The following is a 22,619-nucleotide window of genomic DNA, read 5'->3' as shown; positions in this document are numbered from 1 at the left end:
GTCACCAATCTCTCACTAAGATCCAGTTTAGCCCCCTGTGTACCTGTTACACCCATCAACCCTTTGAACTCTTCCTCCTCCATATAAACACAAGCACATGCACATACACGTATACACTCATACACATACCCGTATAATGATGGTTGCATTACCATTTTCCTATCCTCATCATCAACTCATTTATCAGCCCCATTGATTCTTGGATTTATTCGCTAATTTGTTCATTCAGCCATTCATTCACTTATTCATTCCTACGTAGGTCGGCATTGAAAAGATTGATATTACACACAATAGTGACTCAATCGTAGGACAAAATGCCTTGGACAGCCACCTGTATTCTCTCTCTACACCACCTCCTTTTCGTAGTACGTCCAATTTAGACCTCTCGTAGAGCTGTTCCCTTTTCCTTCCATGCTCCTTTCTTCCCAGCCCTCCTCCCACTTTGATGCCCCACGATGGGCTATGGTCCAGGGGACTGCGAATAGGTTTAGGAGGTCAGGGCTGGCTGCCTGAGGGTTGGTGATAGGTGCAAGGTGGCATCAGGAAGCAAAAGAAGTTGATTAAAGATCAGGCGTTGAGAATACTATAAATATTTAAAATCTCAACCCAGAGAGTTTCCAAAAATTCCCTTCACCTCTCTAATAATAGCTCCGTGGTACCACCTGTGAGGTTACTCCATGGGAGGCCCCTGGAAGGGGAATGTTCTGGAGCCCAGAGAATCTAGCATGCTTGGTACTGTGCTCACCCTGGCACAGCAATGAAGGATCCCACAGCCTACTGACGATTGTTAGCTCACTGTCTCCTTTGTCCAGTCTGGAATCTGGTTTCTTCATCTTCCTCTACCCACAGAACAGTCATATCCACTCTAGCTCAGCTGCAGCCCACCTTCATAGAGGTTGTTAAGCTGCACCCACTTGTTCCTGAATTCTCAGTCTGCTTTCACATGCCCCATTTCTTGCATCTGGGCTTCTGTCTTGAGCCCATTCCCAATAACCTGGCTGTGTCCCTATCTCCTCCTGGAACAGAAGCCTCCCTTTGCCTCGCCTGTCCAGCTCCCAGGGACCAGACTCACAAATACCTCCATGGTCCACAGACTCCTGGTTGGTGTCCTGGATGGCTAAGGGTGATCCACTTTGAATGTCCTGTCCTCTGTGTCACACACCTGCTGGAACCCCTTTTCCCTCCTCAACTGCTTGCTCAGACCTTCTCCAGTTGCGTTTGCCCGTGTTGTGCATGAAACCAGAGTTAACTGCGGCTGCATAGTTCCTTTTCCCTTCCTTGTGTTCTACCCCTAGGGGCAGAGATACTTCCAAGTCCTAGTGCCTCCTCGCCTTCCATCCATGTGCAAGTAGGCCTGGCTGAGCCCACAGAGTGACACAGGCAGCAGTCATGTGCAAATTCAAAGTTATGGCATTTGCTGTTCTGTAGATTCATGTCACAGAAACAGGAGCCAAAACTTGAATGAGCAGAGAAAGGAAAAGACAAAATTCTGTCTAGTTTGACTATTTCCCAATTTCACATTCTGGAACTTGACTATTAAAGTATCTTTTGGGCATATGCTGTACAGCTTCCCTTTATTCCAAACCCTCTTATAATGTGATTATTTGGTATTATTTTCTCTAAATCATTTTAATGTGTCTTCAAAGGACCTACTTTAGTAGCAGTATATCATAGAGAAAAGAGTACAGGGCTGTGTCTTGGTCCAGTTTCCCTGGAATGCAGTAGTGACTTAAACCATGCAAAACACTATATATATATATATATATATTCACACACACACAAAGTTGATTGCTTTGACATTTATCTTAACTTGTTTGTAAACCTTTCTGAAAAATACCTTTATGTTATCATTTTATTACAAACCACTTTATAAAATAGGTTGAAACGTTTTATTGTTTCTATTTTATGGATGAGCAAACTGAGGTCAAGAAAAGATAAATATGGGATTTTACCGAAGATACTACTGATAAGCAGTAGAACAAGGATGAGAAGCCAGTTCTGCTTCCCCAGGCGAGGCCTCTTTTGTTCTCTTCCCTTGGAGCCTCTGTGTCACCAGCTCTAACGCTACTTGTGGAATTTCCTCAGTGCTGGGGCAGAGCTGAAGCGAGCTCTCAGGTGCCAGGCAGAGAGCGAAGAACTGAGCAGGAGCGGATGGGTGGAGGGCCAGGCTGTGCTGAGCAGTAGGCTAAGGCTGAATTGCAGAGTGGGAGCAGAGTTCATGGATTGAGCTGGAATTTAATCACCAAAAGAAAAAAAAATATGAGTGGGTTAAAATGACAGGCATAAACCGCATAAGCAGATCAGGATCAAACCAATTGCAGTTGGCCCACTAGAGTAGACAGGCTCAGGCATAAAGTGGTCTGGATTAACTTTTTGGGGAGGGGTCAGCTTGCACCCCTTTGAAGGCTCAGGCCTAACTCTGAAGGTGTACCTCACTTGTCTCAAAGGCCTTTCGCACAGTTTTCATGCACAAAAAACAGGTTTATTGAGGATTTACTATGAACCGTGTTAGGTGCTAGAGACACAGTTGTGAATAAGCACATCTATGACTCCTGTTCTGAAGCATGTAGTCTAGCGCAAGGTTTTCCACTTGGGTGCTATTGACATTTTGTTGTGGGGACTGTCCTGAGCATTGGAGGATGTTTAAGATATTTGTCCTCTACCCACTAGATACTAGTTCCATCTTTCTAATTGTGACAATCAAAAACACCACCAAACATTGCCAAATGTCCCTGGGGTATGGAGAGGAAGGGACAGTTCACCCAGGGTTGAGAACCACTGGTCTGCTGTTAATAATGATTAGCAGGCTGGGCGTATTCCTAGCACTCTGGGAGGCCGAGGCGGGCGGATTGTTTGAGCTCAGGAGTTGGAGATCAGTTTGAATAAGAGCTGAATAAGTAGCCCGTGTCTACTAAAAAAAAAAAAAAAAAAAAAAAAAATAGAAAGAAATTAGCTGGACAACTAAAAAATATATATATATATATATATATATTTATAAAATTAGCTGGGCATGGTGGTGCATGCCTGTAGTCTCAGCTACTCAGGAGGCTGAGGCAGGAGGATCACTTGAGCCCAGGAGTTGGAGGTTGCTGTGAGCTAGGCTGATGCCACGGCACTCTAGCCAGGGCAACAGAGTGAGACTCTGTCTCAAAAAAAATTAAAATAAATAAATAATGATCAGCAATCACTGAACACTTACTAAGAGCCAGACACAGAGTTCAGCACAACCAACCAAGAGGCTAATGATGGAAACTCTTAGCAGATCCCACTTAAATCATTCATCAGATTATCCAACGCTCTCCATTCCCTCCATAACCCAAAACAACCAATTCCAAGGGCACATGGACAACTTGCAGCCAAGGACTCCAGTTTGCCTGTGTGTTTCTGCTCAACACGTTGAGTCCCATGCTTACAAAAAGAAATTTTGTTTGTTCCTAAACCTGTTTGTGCCTATTGTACTTTTATAATTGTGCAACTTAATTAAAGAGCACATAAACTGAAAAAAAAAAAAAGAGTACATAAACTGGTTAAATGTGAGTGTGAAGAGTTGTTCCTAAGAAAATTAGGTGGAACGCTTTTGAAAGATATGATGAAAAAAAAATTCTGTTCAATTAAATATGAATCAGAACAACTATAAAAAGGCAGGAAAAAATATAACAATTTAGAAGATTTAAGTTCTTGCTACACTTTAAAGAATCCCAAACTGAAAATTGTTGCTGATGCATTATGAATCTGGATTAGGTATAAGATCAAAAGATGGAAAGTACAATTAGCAGATCATTCGCAAAGAAAAGGCCTCTGCCTTACATAAAGATGCATAAACAAATGCATATTTGTATGTTTTAAGTTAAAAGAAAAAATGTTTAGTATATGTCTGGTATTTAATGGTTCTCTATTTTTAATTTATTAATCAACTACCTATCTCAATTGCTTCAGGTAGTAGGACTTTCTTATGTTACCCTTGTTTTTGAGAGGAAAAGTTGAAAGAGAGGAAACTCATCAGGCACTTACTGAAGATATTACATAGGCCTGAGGCTATTTGAAGGATTGAACCCAAAACATGGATATCAGACCAAACCATACAATTTACATCTATAATATGGACGATAGAATTAGTAAAGAAATATGGAAAAGATTCCCATAGGCCCTGTTTTCTGGATTTGGCCACGTGGTAGCTATTGTGGCTTTAAAGACCGTAAAGATGAGGGGGCGAGCCTTTGTTGTATTTAAAAATCTAGGCTCAGCCATTGAAGCCTTGAGACGGTTACCAGGATTTACATTTTCTGATAAGCCAATGCAATCCAGTATGAAAAACAGATTCTGATATAATAAAAATGTGTCGCACTTTTGCTGACAAAGAAAAGAAGAAAGCGAAAACTATAAAACAGACTGCAACGACTGCAAACAAAAAGCCTGTTCAAGCTGGGCGTGGCGGCTCACACCTGTAAGCCCAGCATTTCGGAAGAATGAGGTGGGAGGATCACTTGAAGCGAGGAGTGCCCAGCCTGGGCAACATAGCGAGACCCTGTCTCTACAAAAAATTTAAAAAAATAGCTGTGAGTGGAAGCATGTGCCTGTAGTCACAGCTACTAGGGAGGTTGAGGCAGGAGGATCACTTGACTGCAGGAGGCCATTGTGAGCTATGATCATGCCATTGCACTCCAGCCTAGGGAACAGAGCCAGACCCTGTCTCTAAAAACAAACAAAAAAAAAGCCTGGTCAGGGAATACCAAATTCAGTTAGTACCCAAGGAAATCCAACGCCAAATCATCAGGTTCCTGATTATCCTCCATACTATATTTTATTCTTTATTAGCTTATCAGCAGAGACTAATGAGATAATGTTATTTATGTTGTTTAATCAGTTCCCTGGTTTCAAGAAAGTATGTTTGGTACCTGGGAGACATGGCATTGCTTTCGTTGAATTTGAAAATGAAAGGTAGGCTGGAGCTGCCAGGGAAGCTTTACAAGGATTTAAGATTACTTTGTCCCATGCCATGAGGATCACCTGTGCCAAGAAATAACATTTGGCTTAGTCATCTTTGAAGGACGTGGTATTTGTTTTGATAACATTTGGTCAGGTCATTCTAATAATTAGGGGTGGGGTAAGTGAAAGTGAAAAAAAAAATAGAGAGGTAATTTAACCAGGTAACACGAATGACGTTTGGGTGTGCCTGGCCATGGTTCAACCTCTTGACCCTGACGTGATGCACAAAGAACACCCCACCCTTGCTGCAGTGATGCTCTTGATAACATAAAACTAAGGATTTCTGTTCAATCACAGACTTCATGGGCAAAGTCACTAGATGGTAAATGGTGGATGTCTACAATGTCTAAAACCAGCAGGGGTTCAATATCTAAAATAAATAAAGAATTTCTAAAATCAAAAAGAAAAAGAAAGCAATCCTAATACAAAAGTGGACCGAGTGCGTAACAAGCAATTGATAGAAAAGGAATCCCTAAAGATTCATAAGCATAAGAAATGATCAATAATTTTAGTAATCAGAGAAAAGAATTTAAGATGACAAAGAGATACCACTCTGTGTCCCTTGGGTGGGCATAGATTAGCTGGATAATGCCACAAATAGGGAGAGATGCAAAGATGTAGGAGGCCCATGCACTGCTGGAGAGAATTCAGATGGGAGCAATCACTCCAGGGGCAGCTGGGCGCCCCCCTAGCCCCCACCCCGTGACCCAGCAATTTCCCTCCTGGGTGTACCTCCCCAAGAAATCTTCACACAACTTGATTAGGATATATGTACAAGGGTGTTTGGTATGGCATTATGAGTTAGCATGGGTCTTTTAAGAAATAGATGGCAAGATATAGATTAAACCAACTGAATGTACAAAGATTTTATTAGGGGGAATACCTGTGAGAGAAATGGGAGGGACGGGAGATCTCATATCACAATGAAAGCCCTACCCCCAGTGAAGGAGAGAGGGAAGGAAGGTTGGTGGAAGCTGAGGAAAGTTCTTTGAATCAACTTGGAAATCATCAAGACAAAATAAGCCATGTGAGCAATCCTGTGTCTCCCAGGGATGGGCGGGCCTGACTTAGCGTCCCTGTGGCACTTGGTAACTGGCTAGGAGCAGCTCATGGGAAGTGTGGCCTTAGGTGAAACCCACAGATGGATTTTGGAGCACAGAGCTGGGCCTTTCGTCAATTACACTCCTTGTGGTTGGAGATCTGTGAGGCACACTCTTGTGGGTGCCACATATTATTTGGAGTAACAGGGAGAGGAAGGCAACCTGTGTGTCAATCACAGGGATTGTGGATGGGTAAAGTGAAGTAGACACACACCAGTGAGCAGTTAGGAGCAAATAATTAGATGTACACTGAACAGCATGGATGGGTTTTGAAAACAGAAGGCAGAGTGAAAAAAGAAGAAACAGAATGAGATATCCAATACAATACTATGAGTACTTTCTACATGTAAGATACACATGTACATGCACACAGGACAGTAACACACAACATGCAAGTGTGTACGCGTAAACCCAAACCATTCATTTATGCCCATTAGAGTGGTTGCTAGAGTGGAATATGGAAATAAAAATGATCAAATAAAGGAATATATGAAAAAAGGCATTACATGTGATCACCACAGATAAAGGATCTTGAAGTGTGCAATCTCCTGACTCTAAGGATCTAAATAATCAACTCAACATGATGCCCACCTCCTGCTTCCTGCAAGGTCTTGAACACAGAAGCAGCCTCTTTGGAATTCTTTACTAGCAGCAACTATAAAAGCAGTCTTCTGTTCTAAAAACAGCATCTGCACAGGAGATGTCTACCCCACTCCTGGCCCTATCAGTGCCTCACTCTGCAGCAAATGCAGACCCAGCAACAGCAGCAGCAGCGCACAATACCTGGCCGGGGAACTGCCTCGGGCCACCTGCCTGCCTTCTCTCTCTCTCCCACTCTCTCTCTCTCTCCCTATCTCTCTCCCACAACCTCTGCCTTCTGGCCAACTTCTGGGTTCTCCATTCTTGGCCTGGTCCCCTGGTTCTTTTGTTTGTTTTTGTAATGACTTTATTGAAATCTAATTCACCTATCACACAATTCACCCTAAAACAAACAAACAAAAAAGGAAAAAAAACTTTTTATCGGGTGGTGAGCAGGTGGGAGTGGGGAGGAGGAAAGGGGTGTATGCTTACATAACGTGTGTGGTGCACACCCCCGGGGGATTGGACACATGGGGGCTGGGGGGGCAGGGGCAATATTTGTAACCCTAACAATATTTGTACCTCCATAATATGATGAAATACAAGGAAAAAAAATAAAGTGTACGTTCAATGGCTTTCAGTATAGTTGCAGAGTTGTGCAACCAGAGCCACGGTCAGTTCTAGAATAGATTCGTTACCCCCAAAAGAAACACTGCACTCCTTATCCATTACCCCCCAATCTCTCCATCCCTCCCCTGGCCCCAGCCCTAGGCAATCACTAATCTACTTTCTGTCTCCACAGATTTGCCCTATCCTGGACATTTCATAGAAATGGAATCATACAACGTGTGGTTCTTTATAACTGGCTTCTTTCATGTAGCCTAATGTTTTCAAGATTCATCCATGTTGTAGAGTTAATCAGTACAGCATTTCTTTTTAGGGCTGAGTATTCCATTGTACAAACATATCATATTTTGTTTATTCATTCTTCAGTTGCTGGACATTTGGGTTGTTTCCACCATTAGGCGACTTTGAATAATGCTGCTATGACATTTGTGTACATGTTTTAGTGTGGACATATGTTTTCATTTCTCTTGGGTGTATACCTAGGAGTGGAATTGCTGAGTCACATGATAACTCTATGTTTAAGCTTTTGAGAAACTGTCAGACTTCTTTCCAAAGTAGCTGAACTATTTTACATTCCCACCAGCAGTGTATGAAGTTTCCAATTTTTCCATATCCTCGCCTATACTTGTTATCTGTCTTTTTGATTATGGTCCCCGGGTTCTTGCTATTGGCTCCCAGCTCCACCTGGACTTGCTGACCTTAGCTGTCCAGCACTCACCTGGCCTCCTTGATCTTAGGGCTCTTCAGGGCTTCCTATGAAGGGCATCCTCCACCACGCTGGCAGAATTAGTCCTCAGCTTCCTCCACCAGAAGAGGGTTGCAGGTGGTAGAGTTCTCAGGTTCCACCCCCAAAATAAAAGAGTAGAAAAACGGGAAAATTGAATGTGACTGACACCTCCTCCCTTGTGATGGTTAATTTTACATGTCAAATTGACTGGGCTAAGGGATGCCCACTTAGCTGGTAAAGCATTATTTCTGGGTCTGTCTGAGTAGTTGTTTCTAGAAGAGACTGGTATTTAAATTGATAGACTGAGTAAAAAAGATCCACCCTCACCAATGTGGGTAGGCATCATCCAATCGATTGAGGGCCAAATAGAACAAAAAGGCAGGGCAGGGTTGAATCTGCTTGTTCTTATTGAGCTGGGACGTCCATCTTCTCCTGGCTTCAGACATTGGAGCTCCCAGTGTGCAGGCCTTCAGACTTGGACTAAATTACATCCCTGGGTTTTCTGTGCCTCCAGGTTGCAGACAACAGATCATGGGGCTTCTGGACTTCCAGAATTTCATAAGGCAATCCCCACAATAAATCTATCTATCTATCTATCTATCTATCTATCTATCTATCTATCTATCTATCTATCTATCTATCTCCTCTTAATTCTGTTTTTATGAAGAACCCTGACTAATATAGCACTTTTCTTTTGCTCCAGTTGCTAGAATGACAAGCTGAGGGGTTCAGGAGGAGCTGACCTGGGGACAGAAACGATTCTGGAATTCCAACCTGAGAGTGGCAAAGATGACAGCATGACCAGGGCAATGACCCACTTGGAGATGGATTCTCATTTCCTTAAGTCTTTTCATTATCTGCAAATGCAAAGAGAGAGGAGGATCAGCTTTGGGCATGGTAAGAATTAATAAATCACTGTTTTTACTGACAGTAATTTACAATTGATAATGTTAATTGTTTCTCTTATCAGTGACTTCTCTTTTATGGCTGGTTTATTTAGAAACAACTCTTGGCAGTTGTACCATTTCTATGTGTTCCAGGATGAAGAGTCCTAGTTCAGAGTGAGACAGATTGGCCTATTGTTTTAGCATTTTTATTTCAATAGGCATGACTGGAAAACACATTCTCAATCTAGCTTTATAGAGTTCAAGTATAAACTTTTAAAACATGAAATCTCTCTTTTTTTTTTTGAGACAGATTCTCACTCTCTTGCCTGGGCTAAAGTGCTGTGGCATCAGCCTAGCTCACAGCAACCTCAAACTCCTGGGTTCAAGCAATCCTCCTGCCCAAGTAGCTGGGACTACAGGCATGCGCCACCATGCCTGGCTAATTTTTCCTATGTATATATTAGTTGGCCAATTAATTTCTTTCTATTTATAGTAGAGATGGGGGTCTCACTCTTGCTCGGGCTGGTTTTGAACTCCTGACCTTGAGCAATCTGCCCGCCTTGGCCTCCCAGAGTGCTAGGATTACAGGCGTGAGCCACCGTGCTCGGCCAAAACATGAAATCTCTTGAAGTGTAATTCACATACATTTAAGTGCACCTGTTTTACTAATCAATGAATTACACATTTGTATAACTATTATCATAATCAAGATATAGAACATTTCTATTACCCTTTTCTTCTGCCTTTTGCTGTCAATCCCTACATACTTTCTAGCCCCAGTCAAACAATAAATCTACTTTTTGTTACTAGATTCATTTTGTCATTTTAAGAACTTAATATAAATGGACCCAGACTATTTTTGAGATTCATCCATGTTATTGCATGTATCAATTGTTTCTCTCCTTTTACTACTTAATAATATTTCATTGTATAGCTATATCACAATAATAAGGAAAAGTTTACTTCAGAAATGAAAGGTTGTTTTAACATTGAAAAATCAATAAACATAATTCACCATATGACCAGAATACACATACTGGATTATTATATGATCATCTCAATATATGTAGAAAGAGTGCTTGACAAAATTCAACACCCATTAATGATAAATACTCTCAGCAAACTAATAATAGAAGAGAATGTCCTCAATGTGTTGAAGGGCTTCTGTAGGAAACATGGTACTTAATGGCTGCATCGGTTATCTATTACTGAGTAATAAGTTACCCCCAAATTTGGCAGCTTAACAATGAACACTTATCATCTCACAATTTCTAGGGATTAGAGATTTGCGAGCCACTTACCTGGGTGGGTCTTGCTGACGTTCTCCCATGAGGTTGCAGTCATATGCCAGCTGGGGCTATGGTCATCTGAAGGCTTGAGTGGGGCTGGAGGATTTACTTCCAAGATTGCTCATTCATACAGCTGTTGGCAGAGGGCTTCTTGGTCCTTAATTGCTATTTGTAGAGAACCTCCAGTCCTCACCATGTGGATCTCTTCATAAGGTTACTAGAGTGTCCTCGGAGCTTGGCACATGGCTTCCTGCAGAGTAAGTGATCCAAAAGAAAAAGAAAGCAAAAAGGAAGCCACAATGCCTTTACCATCTAGTCTTTGGAAGTCACATGCCCTTACTTCCTCCAGAGGCTACTCATTAGAAGCAAGTCACTAAGTATAGCCCACATTCAAGGGGAGGGAAATTAGGCTCTACTCTTTGAAGGGAGAAATATCAAAGAAATTATGGATATATTTTAAAACTACCACAATGGTAAAAGATGGAATGCTTTCCCCAGGAAGATCAGGAACAAGGAAAGATAAACACTCTAAACACTTTTATTCAACATTATACTGGAGGTCCTAGCCATTGCGATACAGCAAGAAAAAGAAAAAGGCATATGGATCAGAAGGGCAGAAGTAAAACTATCTTTATTTGAACATATCTATCTTTACTTGGTCCTCTGATTCAAATACCAATCTCTTCCAGAAACACCCTCACAGTCATGCCCAGAAATAGAGTTTTACCAGCTATCTGGGTATTCCTTAACCCAGTCTAGTTGACACCTAAAATTAACCATCACAAAGATATAGGAGAAAATCTTTGAAAACTGGGAGTAAGCAAAAATTACATAGTCTATAAAAAGCACCAACCATAAAATAAAAAATTGATATATTGGATTTCATGAAAATTAAAATTTCTGTTCTTCAGGTATAACTTTAACCAATAGGATAACAGAGATCAGAGTAGAGAAGGTTGTGTGTACATACACCAACTATTAAGATTCTCACTGATAAAACTAAAAGTAGATCTACAATTCAAGACAGCAATCCCACTGCTGGGTATCTACCCAAAGGAAAATAAGTCATTTTATAAAAAAGGACACTTGAACTGGAATGTTTATCACAGCACAATTCACAATTACAAAGATATGGAATCAACCTAAGTGCCCATCAACTGATGAGTAGATAAAGAAAATGTGGCATATATGTACCATGGAGTACTACTTAGTCATGAAAAGGAATGAAACAATATCTTTTGCAGCAACTTGTTTTTGGATTCTAATTCTAAGGCATATAGATGAGTATGTAAGGCTCAGAGACTTGTTAGGAGTTTGTCACCTGGAAGAAAGCAAGCACTGCCCTTTTCAATATTTTTATGATGCTCTTCAACTTTGCTCTCAGGGAAGTGCCTCCTTGTTCCTCCTTACAGGAAAGAGCCACACGTTCTCAAATTGTCCCTTGTTGGGTGCCTTGGAAGTTGTTTTGCTTTGTTTTGTTTTAAAGATAGGGTCTCACTATGTCCCCCAGGGTGGACTGTAGTGGTGAAATCAAAGCTCACTGCAGCCTCAAACTCCTAGGCTCAAGCGATCCTCCTGCCTCAGCTTCATAAGTAGCTGGGACCACAGGCATGTGCCACCACACCCAGCTTTCCCTGGAAGATTTTTATAATTGGGACATGTATTTGGTATTTGGAAGAAGGATCATGTGAAAAGGAGGTAGGAAAGGAGAACTGGCAGACTGTGGCAGACCAAATTTAGGTAAGAGTACAAATGGAAATTGAAGATATATAGCCAATCCGCTTAAAGTGATCTGTGCTCCCTCACCCATGGGAAGGGAAACCCTAGGACAGGTTTCCTCAACTTCGACACTACTGACATTTGAGTCAGATATTTCTCTGTTGTGAGGGCTGGACTGTGCAGGATATTTGGCAACATCCCTGATCTCTATTTACTAGAAGCCTAGAAGCCAGTAGTATCCTTCCATCCAAGTTGACAACCAAAAATGTCTCCAGACAGTGCCAACTCTTCTCTAGGGGTGGAGGGGAATCTCCCCGGGTTGAGCAATACTACGGTACTCCAGTTTGAGGACTGTTGCTGTAGGAGACAGCAGCTTTACAGAACTCCTCTGCAACCTAGGAAGGGGGGCCACATTTGCAGCATGGCCCCCAGTTTCCCTTCTCTTCTTAGTCTAAAGAAGTGACATGTGAACCTCATTTCCTAATACACTGGTGGCAGCAGGAGCAGGGAGGCAGGAGGCGTGGGAGTACGGGCCAAGTGGTCCTTCTTGCAGGGGTGAGTAGAGGGGCAGGCAGTGGTCTTCACACTTGAGGAGAAGGTGGGGACCTTCTGTAACTGTGGTTTGGTACTTCATCAGAGATATCCCAACGAGACCCCAAGAAATATTGAATAAGTCTCGTGGAGGGATAGGGATCTTTTGACAACAGAGAAGAGCAAGTGTCAAAATTTTCTTTTTTACTCTTAGAAGCCCATTTTTAAAAGCCCATTCAGATGTAGTCTAGGGCAGTGCTACTTGACGTGGGTCCATGAACTGTTTGTTACGAGTTTCTGACTAGATTAAGGACCTAGTGCCAAAATATCAATGAACACACCACTTCCTTCAAGAGAAGCTCTTGCTAGGAAAAAAAAGTCAGCTGAAGTTAGTGCTTAATGACTCCAGGACATAGTGACATAGTTTATTTACATTCTACCTCAAGCTTCTTAACTTTTCACCCCAGCAGTGCACACCTGGAGTAGCTAGGATAATGCACTGAGGGTCTTTAGAGGGTCTTGATTTGGGGAACTGCAACCTTTGTTTTAAAAAAATCTAATGGAATAGAAAAATATTAGAGTGCATGCTACTTTAAAAGAGTAAGTATAATTTCATAAAACATCTGTTTCAGAATACATATGTACATATGCAAACATTCACTTATGTGTACTAGGTCGTAATATAAAAATATATATCTAGCTGTGGATATTGGTCAGAAAGGTTTGAAAACCACTGGTCTAGGGAAACATGGAAGTATAACTGTGCTGATTTAAGGCAGGACTGTGGACCACTATGATTCCCAGATCTTTTTCAGCTTTCCATCAGCAGCAGATACTGCCAATGATTGATCCTCAGTCTACCCTGGAATCCCCTGTAGATGGCACCTGTACACACCTGGCTCCCTCATCTCACCCCCCAAGGGTATTCTCTGGCTGAGACAGTGGGGTCAGCCCTCATGAAGGGCAGGCCAAAAGTGCCAGGAGTGACCTTTAATGGGGATGGGAATTGGTGGGTAAAACTCTAGCTTTCTTGCCCCTTTAAATACTGTACAATTCTAAAGTATTATGCACCATTTCTGAGAGGCTCCTCTGTGTGCTTGACCCCTTGGTGCCCACAGTGATAACCTCTCATTAATAAACCCTGCCCCTCTGTCTCAGTTTCCCACTCCATTGCAATGGGATTATCTTCCACTTAAACTACTCTATTCTAATCTTTGCTTTTGGAAGAACCAGGCTAAGACAACTGGCCATGGGTCTCCATCTTGTCTTTTATGGATCAGTTATTAGGTACACGGTAATATGCTAAGCACTTTATATAGGTGATCTCACATCAACACAGACTAAAAACAGGAAACTGAGATTCAGGTACATTAAATGACTCATCCTAGGTTAGGCGGCCAATAAACAGGGAAATCTTCCATTTGAACTCAGGCCTGTTTTAACCCAATGCTCGCTATGCTATAACTGTGTTATTTTTTTCTCCTAACATATATTTCTCTGGCCCATAAAGTTATCATCTGTCTAACAACTTCTCCAAGTTAGTCTGTCTTGTTTTGTGGGCCAATCCTCAGCCAGTGCCGTTAATTCCATCCCATATCTTTCCCTGGAGTGTTTCTGTATGGCAGAGGCACTCTCCTGCAGGCCGCATTTCCTGGGCTCCTACACCAGCTAGTTTCTTCCCAGCTTCCGGCAATGGGAGGTGCCAGCATGAAACTGGAGGGAGAAAGAGAGGAGCCAGGATGTTTCTCCGTCTGTCTGTGTCTCCAGTTGCATCTCCGGCACAGCCACATCCCTAGCTCCACCTGCTCAGGCACACCATGGTTCCAACTTCCCTGGTGGCTCTGGCCTTTGGGCTCCAGTAACACCAAATCCTCCTTTTGTCTCTCCAACTGAAGGGTGGTAGCAAGTTCTGCTTTTGCAAATCTCTGGATTGCTTCACAGTCCTCTGTTCGGCCTCTCAGCACTTTCATGACCTGCATAACCAATTCATAGATTAATTGCCTTTGTTTTAATTCTTAGAATGGTTTCTGGTTTTTTTATTTGGAACTGACTGATACACTGTCTAATCCTGTATTTCATAAAGAGGGATGAACCTCTGCACTGGTCACACATAATGCAGGAGCATGTCATTGATCAAATGACACTCAGCTCAGAATCAGCCCCCAGATTCCTTGTCAATGTTTGTCTCTAATTAACAGCATGTTGGGTTTTTTTTTTCTCCTCAGTCTTATTTTCAGCTTGCAAGTGTGCCCGTGTTCCAGCCTGGTTCCGTAGAAATAGAGCCTGAGGCAAGGAGTAAGCGATGATGATGTTGTAACTGGGAGTATTTGGGAGGTGCAAAGCCACAGCAGCAAGAATGAGGGAAAAGGGAAGTTAAAAAAGGGAAGTTAAACATGGGAAGCCACGTGACGTGCTACATGCCCGTGCTGGCCATTGCTTCACGATACAGCCACAGGTGACAGCTGGCCACTCAGCAGGTAACGGCTGCTTCACTACACCGGACATCTCAGGACAAGCTGTGTGAGGAAACTGCCTCAGAGTCATCCATCCAAAGAATTTGACTGTCTGCACCCCCAGTGTTCCCCATACCCCAAGTCCCCCATTTCCCCCCTCATCAAAGTTTGCCTCATGGAAAGTTAATATCTCCACGTATCTGGCTTACACCCTTCAACCCCTTTAGACAGTGACTAGGAAGCCAGACACCATGGGCTGCAGGCTGGCGCGTCGTCTGAGCACACAAGAGGCAGAAGAAGCCAGACTCTAACAAGCAGCTGCCTGCACAGAGCTGGTCACCCACGGTGGGGGCCGTGCATCTGAGAGGCGGGTTGGGTGGAAGGAATCTGAGGGAGCACGTGTCATGGACTGAAGTGTGTCCCCCCCCCCAATTCATATGTTGAAGCCCTAACCCTTGGTACCTCAGAATATGACTATATTTGGGGATAGGGTGTTTAAAGATGTGATGAAGTTAAAATGAGGCCTTAGGGTGGGTCTTAATCCAATCTGTGTCCTTACAAGAAGAGGAAGAGGAAATTTGGGCACACAAAGAGATGCACTCACAGAGAAAGGGACCATGGGAAGAGGAACAAGAGGGAAGTCATCAGCAAGCCAATGTGAGAGGCCTCAGAAGAAGCCATCCCTGCTGACACCTTGATCTTGGACGTCTACCCTCCCAAACTGTGAGAAAATAAATTTCTGTTGTTTATGCCACCACATCTGTGGTATTTTATTACAGAAACCTGAGGAAACTAATACAACACATAAGATGCTCTGATGCAACCAGCTCCTAAAATTCCTTCTTTCTATGTAGAGAGGTTCTCCCAAAGGATGGGCTTGTTCTTACCCAACTTTGACATCATCATTTTGGAGAGAGTTCCAAAATTCCAGTGCTGGAGTAGGTTTATTTGTGTGTAAATGTAAGTGCTGAGGTTTAATTTTTTCAAGAGCTGTCGTAGAAGTTGGTGAGTGAGGAGAGCTGCTTTGCCATGTAGATGTGTGGAGTGTCTATTACAGATCCTAGCACAGTAAGTGCAATATGTCGCCTTTCCTCTGGGATGGGGAGGCCAGGTAGAGCTGAGGTGGTCAGTATGGAGCTGGTGGTGAACCAGACAGAACCTGCAGCTGCCGGTGAGTGGAGGCGTTAGCAGGTACGTAATCAAGTCCCAGAGAACATGGTGAGGGTGAAAGCCAAGGAAGCACATCCCAGTGAGCCAGACAAGTAAGGGAGCCCCAAGGGACATTGCTCTGCTGTACAACATCAAGAAAGGTTAAGTACCTGAGGCAGAGGAGGGAGAAGGGACCAGGGCAGGTCAGAAGAGGTGAGCAGTTGGGCTGACTGCACACTGAAGTCAGAGGGCTGGTGTCCAAGGCTGCGTTTCCTGGAACATGAATTGCATGGACAGGCCTAATCCAACTAAAGGCCAGGGAGGGAAGTGACTTGTAAATGGATTAATAAGTGAATGACTGGTCTTGTATAAAACTATACTAAAGATACATTAGGAAGTGTTGCCTGTCATCATCATATATACCCCGGGTTATTTCTCTCCAAGGAAGTGACTGCTGTTGAACTAGATCCTGATTCATTCTTTCAACAAACGTGCTGGGTCAAGCGTGTACGAGGAGAAACTGAGACAGACATGGTCTCTGCTGTCTCGCCTTACTATCTTTTACTTACTATAAAACTCTGGTTATTTTCCCCAAATGTATTACTGTTTTAATAATCTGGTCCACATTTTTTTTTCTTTTATCCGATTTCACAGTTTATTCCAAAAGTTGGTTTCTTAGTTTAGCACATTTTTACCCCAAATAAGATTGCTTAGTCTCATTTATAATCAAGATTTCACTTAAATACTATTTTGATTGTTTGTTTTATGATTCTTGGTTTACCTATTAACATCTTGATATAAAGAAAAGAGTCCAGGTCTTAAATTCAAGCAGACTGGGCCCAGATTCAGCTTTCTCATTTATAAGCTGGGTCAGTTTTAATTTCTCTGAGCCTTAGTTTCCTTATCTGTAAAATGGAGACAGTAACACCCACCTTGCAAGGTAGTTGGTAGCTATGAAATAATACGCATTTAATAGGTATTCAACAAATGCTTATAACATGGAATCATATTGTATTTACATTGAGTTTGAGCCAAATAAATAAAAAAATAAGAATAAAACTATTTAAATGGCATACTTTTATTATTCCTGAAATATTTCATCATAATAGTGTTAAAAGAAATCAAACTTTTTAAAAAGCCTTAGAAAAGTGCCACATTGAAAGTAGATATATAGCCTCCCCAAAAGTCCAATGCAGCCAATTTTCCTTCAGTATTGGGTGTTTCTTTAGTTGAACACCAGATGAAGGAATTGGCTTGTATTTACAGACCATGCTGTACCCAAAAAATGTGTATCTTTAAACACCAGAGTTACACTCGATGCAGCAAGATGTTCACACTATGAGAAGCCAATCCAGAGTACAGAAGATTCAAGTTTCCTATCTCAAGCTATACCTGGAGTACATTCACTGAGTAGAATGGAGAGCAGAGTCACTGGCATCCCTTAAGTTGTGCATTCTTTCTTCAGGATAATTTATACAGCCATAAAGTAATTCTAGTTCTGCTAACACTTGCCTTGGGAGGTGCTAATGATCCTTCACCAAGAGAAGTCCCTGTTTATTCTTGCCCTATGCATCTCAACTCAAACCCAGTTCTCTAAGCTGGTTGCTCATAGTTCTGTTGTACTCAAATTGTCAAGTTAAGCCTTTTCAAATCTTCCTCCAGCTTCCACTCTAATACAGTACAACACAGAACTACAAAGCAATTGTCAGTATTTTTTTTTTTTTTTTGAGACAGTGTTTTGCTCTGTCTCCCTGGCTAGTGTAGAATGTAGATCATAGCTCACTGTAACCTTGAACTCCTGGGCTCAAGTCAAGCTCCTGCCTCAACCTTCTGGGTAGCTGGGACTAAAAGTGCAAGCCACCATGCCTGGCTTATTTTTCTTATTTTTTGTAGAGATGGTGTCTTGCTATGTTGCCCAGGCTGATCTTGAACTCCTGTCCTCAAGCAATCCTACTGCCTCAGCCTCTCAAAGTGCTAGGATTACAGGCATGAGCCACTACACTTGGCTGCAATTGTATTTATGGCATTGTTTTGCTCAACCTTTTTGGTCCATCTTAGAGAAGTAAATCTTTTTTTTATAATTAGAATTAATAAGAGATAATAAAAAAATCTTCACAGTTGATATTTTGAAATACATATTGAAATAAAGGAAATATAAGCTTTTAGGCCATATTTAATACATGTTAAATCTTCCTGTCTTACATATATTTTAGTCCATGGTTAAGCATAGTGTGAGGATGGAGTATTTTGGTTCTCATTGAGTTTTTCTTATATCAGATACAGTATAGTGGAGGTAGTGAAGGAGATAGCACTTTTCATTTAATGACTTTTTTCTTTCAATTGGCCTTTGTTAAAGAATGCCTTGCTGTTGAAGGAGGGTCTGGAAAGAGCAAAGTAAAGAAGCCAGCATTGGTAAGGAACACTAAACACTAGTGAAATTTAAGCACACATTTTTAACTAGTCTCAATACTCCTCTGTAGGCCATGATTTTGAGAAGAAACTAAAATATTTTCAGAGACTTCCACATTTCCATGAACACTGGATAAAAGCCACATAAAAATCCTTATATAATTTCACTTTATAATATTCTTCCACTTCCTTTTAAAAATAGCATGATAGGCTAACTTCTTGACTGATTGTTTTCAGTAGCATATACCTTTCACTATCAACAAATACATAAGAAAAGTTGAACATAAATAAAATTCATAGAGTCGTTCCAAATTTTGACTCATAATTCCCTTTTATTCCCAAAGCAAATATCAGATGTTTGGCAATACCAAATTGCCAAAGCAAATACCAAATGCACACACGTTGTCTCAGTCTACTCAAGCTGCCATCACAAAACACCACAGACTGAGTGATCAAGACCCAGCAGGGCCAGTTTCTGGTGAGGGCTCTCTTCCCAGCTTGTGGATGGTTGCCTTTTTGCCGTGTCCTCACATAGCTTATCCTTGGTGCATGTACACAGAGAAAGAGAGAGAGAGAACATCCACAACACAGCAAGCTCCTGGATGTCTCTTCTAATAAGGACACTAATCCTATTGGATCAGAGTCCCACCCTTATGACCTCATTTAACCATAATTACTTTCTTAGAGGCACCATTTCCAAATATAGCCATTTGGGGTTTAGGGATTCAACAAATGAACTTGGGGAGAACACAAACATTCAGTCTATGACATGTTTACCAAAGAAATATTGTGCCTTTTATCATATTCTTCACAGTATAAATAACATCACTTGTAGCTACATGTTATATTGTATTACAATAAACTAACAAGGAACTGCATGTTGATTACCCTTAATTTTATAACTTAGTATAAAATGAATGAATTAATTCTATTAGGTCTTACATTTTTTAAATTTTGAACTGCAATGGCCTGATTTTAGTAATCTATCTTATAATACATGTTTTGTAATATATTTCTCAGTGGTTTTTAATATGCCTCAAAATAAGAATTAACATGCTTATTAGAATTGAAAGATAGGGCTGGGAGTGGTGGCTCACGCCTATAATCCTAGCACTCTGGGAAGCCAAGGCAGGAAGATCGCTTGAGGTTAGGAGTTTGAAACCAGCCTAACCTAGAGTGAGACCTTGTCTCCACTAAAGGGAAAAATTTAGCTGGACGTGTTTGCATGTGCCTGTAGTCCCATCTACTTGGAAGGCTGAAGCAGGAGGATCTTTAGAACCCAGGAGTTTGAGGTTGCTGTGAGCTAGGCTGACGCCATGGCACTCTAGCCCAGGCAACAGAGTGAGACTCTGTCTCGAAACAAACAAACAAACAAAAATTGAAAAAACGAAATCAGACTTTTTCTAAAAGAATGCAAGTCTGACTTGGAAGTTTGGTTTGCAAAGAGGACAGGCTTTGCTAGTTGGGCTATGTTACAGACATTTTCCACAAACTGAAAAGGCTAAATCTGTAACTCCAAGGTTTTGACAAAAATATATTTAAATTGTGTGATAAGATATATATTTTTAATTTAAAAATACTGTATTGGCAAGACAGTATTGAAATTAATACTGTTTCCATTTTCCCTCCATTTTAAGAGTATGTTGAGTTAAACAAGTGCCTCTACATGGGGGAAAAACAGTACAACTAATAGTCACTTGATAAGTGTTGGCAAAGTCTTTTTGGTAATCTGCATCAAAATTGAAGTGGATTATAGTGAAGGACTATAAGGGCTTGGTAACATCTTTTTGTAAGTCAGGTGGCCTTATTATTATAAAAACTGCTTTCGGTAGGTCATACATTCATGTTGTACCCATACATTCACATTGTGCCCTCAACTTTCATAGATGGTCACTAAAACAAACAATGTTGTGAAACCTGCTAGTATATTTGGGGACCTGGAGGATATTTCCCTCTGCATTATTGTTACTATGTAGCTCAGACAAGACATTTCTTTCAAAGTGTCCTGAAAAGCTTTGTTTCCATTTAAGAATTTGTATATGTTTCCTAAATGACAAGGGGAATCAAGCAACTGACTGTATTTACTTTTGCTTTGGCTACCAGAAAGCTCTAAATTTATGGGTCAACTCTCATATTGTGTTATACCTCATGACCTTGTTTTTACTTTTTCTTTGGTGCTAACCTCCTTGTCTAGTTAGTTTCATTGGTCCTCACATTTTTATATTTACATTTTCCTACTTTACTGTATGCATTTACTGTAAGCCATCTTAAATCACACATTTATAGATAATCTTTTCTTGATTCATTTCATTTCTAAAGATGGCTGGTCTATGATGTTTTGGGTCTTCTTACGGGGTTATCATGGTTTTAGTCTTGAGTTTTCCTTGCTCATGTGCCCATTTACCACCTATAGAAATTAGTTAGATTGTAAGCTTTTGGGGGGACAAGGACTTTTATTGTGGTCCCATAGTGCCCAGCATCAAGCACTTTCTGTATAATGCTCCCTGTTGTGTAGTTACAGGCTAATAATAAATGCAAAATTCTTAATAGTATTTTAATTGCAAGTGCATGCAACAACAGGAATTTTTTATCAGTACTGACTCCTGGAAGTCTTATCAAAAAGAATGAAAGATCCATCTACATATAGTAGACTTTATACACTTTATCATAAAAGAAATGTATTATGTAAGACTGGGTGGTAAATTTTTTCTCTAGTGATCAGGAAGGGAAAAGTAGTTCTGCTTCTTCAAACTGCTAATTAATTTAGCTTCATTTATCTTTCTCTGGATCCTTATTTAATACCATGGACACAGACTCCCTAAACTAGGTACTACGATGGAAAGCATATAAGCAGTCAAAATTACAAATGTCTATACAAAATCTTTACAATTTAATAAAATCTACAGAAACTCTACTAGGTTCATCCAAGTACACAAATTCGTATTTCTCAGACACGGCAAAACATAATCTAAGTCTACATTTATAGTTTAGATTAGCCAAATGTGCTAGGAAGAAAACGTTTTCTTAGTGTAATGTACCAGGCAGGCTGCTGAAGACACTTTCTTCCCATGGCTCAGACTGTGGTCCAGAGCTCAGGGTGCTGTTTAATAGCTCAGTCCACAGGGCCTGCTCGTTGCCTCATTTCTAAAGATAATCACTTGCACTTAATTTCAAGCCGCTTTTTTACTTCGAAAACTCTGAACGCCTCATTGAGGACAGTACATACAATGTGTGCCAAGCCTCTGGTTTCAAAGTTCAGCTGTTTTTGAGTTATTCCACTGGACAAAAGGTCAAAAGATATCTTTCACACTAGAGAAAGTGTAATTTTCCATGTCTTTAGGAGGTTTTGAAATGGTTGAAGTGATTTTTCCTTAAAATTTCCATAAATAAATTTTACCAGTGATTTTGAGAAGTCTTGGCAAAAATTTTGAAATTAACCTTCTCTCTCCCTACTAGGTTCATGCAAGTACACAGATCCATATTTCTCAGACATGGCAAAACATAATCTAAGTCCACATTTATAGTTTGGATTAGCCAAATGTGCTAGGAAGAAAACGTTTTTCTTAGTGTAATGTACCAGGCAGGCTGCTGAAGACACTTTCTTCCTATGGCTCAGACTGTTGGAAGTGCAGATCTCCATAATGCAGTCTCCAGCCTCAGCCTCAAGTATGCCCCCCAGGAGCAGGGGAATTGGAGAGACCCCAGGTTCAAATTCAGATCTTTCATGTTTGAATTAAAAAGTATGGAGTGCAGAAATTTTAGTTTCTAAAAAGTCTCTCAACTTGTGAGACTATAACACAAACTTCACCTCTATCACTTAATATTACATATGTTTTAGCAAAAAGCTGGGAGAAGAGCTCTGGTGTCTGCAAATCCCTGTAGGGCCCTGCCATAGTTTCCTGATTATGTTTGCATCTCACTTATCCATGTACCTTACGGCAGACTTTTCCATACCTATGATCATTTCTCAGGACAGTATGTGTCTTCCGAATTTGCCAGAGCTACTCCACACTTTATCTTCTTGTAGGATCTACTTCTGTGGGCCACCAACCAGTTGTTGGTGTATATTTTCGTGTGTTTTACTCAAAGTTGTTCAGTGTGGATGTGGTCCTACCAGAGATTACACTTAGCTCCCCCAATGAATAGCAAGGGGCCATAAGCCA

General features: G+C 41.2%; 1 pseudogene; it reads left to right on the top strand.

Annotated features, from left to right (window-relative positions):
• The first annotated feature begins 4,060 nt into the window (after positions 1-4,060).
• LOC105877316 (U2 small nuclear ribonucleoprotein B''-like) lies at positions 4,061-5,023 on the top strand (annotated as a pseudogene).
• Positions 5,024-22,619: the final 17,596 nt, after the last annotated feature.

Source organism: Microcebus murinus, chromosome 11 (genome assembly GCF_040939455.1).
Source record: "Microcebus murinus isolate Inina chromosome 11, M.murinus_Inina_mat1.0, whole genome shotgun sequence".
Taxonomy (NCBI): Eukaryota; Metazoa; Chordata; class Mammalia; order Primates; family Cheirogaleidae; genus Microcebus; species Microcebus murinus.
Note: the sequence above shows the minus strand (reverse complement) of the source record. Positions and strands in the feature narration are given on the sequence as shown.